Raw genomic sequence first — 2,500 nt, forward strand, 5'->3', positions numbered from 1 at the left:
ATTGGACCCAGTCCAAGCGCAGGGACCGGAAATGGGATTATTCGTACTATAAGTTAACCTGGCTTAAGCTTGCGATTCAATCAAAACCCAGTACCTGGTCAGCGGTTTAAAAAAACCCAGATGATCTCGATGAGCTCTAAACTCGGCCGATATGGTCAGGTGATACTGGTCAGCGAATAAGTTATTATAACAGGTATCACTTGATCATAACAAGAAAGATGTACGCCTCGATAAGCTCTAAAAATCATTCTGCGAAATGGTCACGCTTCACTGGTCACATTAATTTACAAATATTGTGCTCTAAATAAGTTGTCAATAAACCTCTTTACAGTTGCGTGCTTAGTGACCTGGCCTTTAAATGAAAGTGAGGCTGGTGTTGAGCCTTTTATGATGTCGACCTCCCTCCTTTTCTAATATTAATATGTTGTTGTCATGCTAATTAGTAAGAATTTTATAAAAAAAGCAGTGAAGTTTCTATCAAAACAAGGTCAACTCCAGCCTCACTTTCATTCATAGGCCAGGTAACTCAGCACACAACTGTAAAATGGATTATTAACTTTTCAAAAAAAAAACTATATGCTAATTTCTTCTTCTATATGCCATCATGACAAGAATAACTATTGACAATATAGAGAAAAAAGATTATATTAGATATCTGGGAGTCCATCAGTTGATAAGCACCTTAATTGGCACAAATACAACATATAAACAATAAGATAGTAAGAAATTTTGGAATCCTTACAAAATTAAGATATTATTTGAATTTTAACATGCTCAAACAAATATACTATGCTTTAATGAGTTATGGCATAATAGTATGGGTTTGCGCCTATAAAACTAGATTAAACTGTCTCCAAACTAAGCAGAATAAATGCCTCCGAATAATTTTCTTTGCGCATAGTAGGGAGAGTGCCGATCCATATTTTAAACTCTTAGGACTTCTCAAAGTAGGAAATATATATAAATTTAAAATGTGCTGTCTTATACATAAAATTATGAATAAAGCTGATAGCATTCCAGATATCATCTCTGATATCCTGACCCCAGCATCTCGTATCCATAGGTATAATACAAGATTTGCTGGTAAATTCAATCTCTTTAGAGTGCAAATATCAACTAATTCTGGAAAATCGTCTTTCAACTTTGCTGGATCCAAGATATGGGAATCTGCCCCCCCCCCCCCCCCCCTGAAATTAGGCGTCTATCATTTCTTTTCTTTAAAAAAAGAATGGAATGCTGTCTTTTGATTAATCAGAGTTGAGTTTATTGCTGGCTTGTTGCTGAGTAAAATAATCTGACTCCCTCCTGCTTGTAAACTTAAAGAAATAATAAATTTCATCTCACCCTACTTCACTTACCCTACTGCTAGTAGGAACGATAGAATGTTCGCGGTGAAAGTTTATTACAAGAACGAGAAGAGCCCCTGGGCACTTACTCTTGCCGAACCAGTTCCAGAAGCGTTCGAATTACCTGCTTCTGATTGGCCCCAAAGACAATCAGCGAAGAGGAGCAGCCGGGTGACTCTGATCTTTTCTTACACGAAGTATTTTTCCTCATCAGTCGCCAAAGATTCGGGAAAAGTTTCTCGAGGAAAGATTCGGAACAAAACGTTAACGAAGCCGGAAAATTACAAGCTTTAGCACAGCTGCAATCAAAATTTTATCCTGAAGCGTTCCTCGAGAAACTTTCCCCGTTGAACGCGCTAGGCAACTTTGTGATCGATGAGGAAAACTACTTCGTGTAAGAAAAGATCAGAGTCACCCGGCTGCTCCTCTTCGCTGATTGTTTTTGGGGCCAATCAGAAGCAGGTAATTCGAACGCTTCTGGAACTGGTTCGGTAAGAGTAAGTGCCCAAGGGCTCTTCCCGTTTTTGTAGTAAACTTTCACCGCGAACATTCTATCGTCCCGACTAGCTGCCCCTAGGTCTCCGAGGATGTGGGTTAGCCTAGTTTCTTAATCATGGTGCTCCGTGCTCACACCGAAAGCGCACGGAACTTCACTATGAAGCCTAGATAAATCAAGGGGAGTTTTATGGCGTCATGCTAAGAGCTGTGAACTGTGTCGCCCACACACTACTTTATCTCCCTCAACCCAGTCTACCAATATTAAAACAATGCCTAAATTTGGAGGCAGTACGGCCCAGTGGTTAGGATTCTGGCCACTGGTTGAATTTGTTCCTGGTAGTCCCTGGTTCAACTTCTCAACTGCACTTGTAAATAGCACACTACCTTGCCTTCGGCCATTTTGGATTCTTAAAAGTTGTTGTTGAATTTTCTGTTCTGTCGTGATTGTGTTCATTGGCCCTAAAAAGCCCCTATAGGGAGTGAGGAATTAAATATGCATGTATACTTCCACATTGCCAGGCTAAAATTGGGCAGCGAGAAATTTTAAGCCGCACTGATGCAAGGCAGGCAAACCTTCTGTACAGGAATCAGTGCAGTAAGTGTTTATTTCTAGCAATTTGTAACTTTGACTACGAAGATGCTGTTATAAAATGCTG

General features: G+C 39.8%; 1 long non-coding RNA gene across 1 annotated transcript in view; it reads left to right on the forward strand.

The window, feature by feature from the left end:
- Positions 1–2,500, forward strand: part of LOC138052140 (uncharacterized) — a 9,759-nt gene that overhangs the window by 4,759 nt on the left and 2,500 nt on the right. The window contains exon 2 of the long non-coding RNA XR_011133006.1: positions 2,364–2,439. This is a non-coding gene — a long non-coding RNA (uncharacterized lncRNA). The remainder of the gene's footprint in view (positions 1–2,363; positions 2,440–2,500) is intronic.

The sequence above is a fragment of the Montipora capricornis genome, chromosome 6 (genome assembly GCF_036669925.1).
Source record: "Montipora capricornis isolate CH-2021 chromosome 6, ASM3666992v2, whole genome shotgun sequence".
Taxonomy (NCBI): Eukaryota; Metazoa; Cnidaria; class Anthozoa; order Scleractinia; family Acroporidae; genus Montipora; species Montipora capricornis.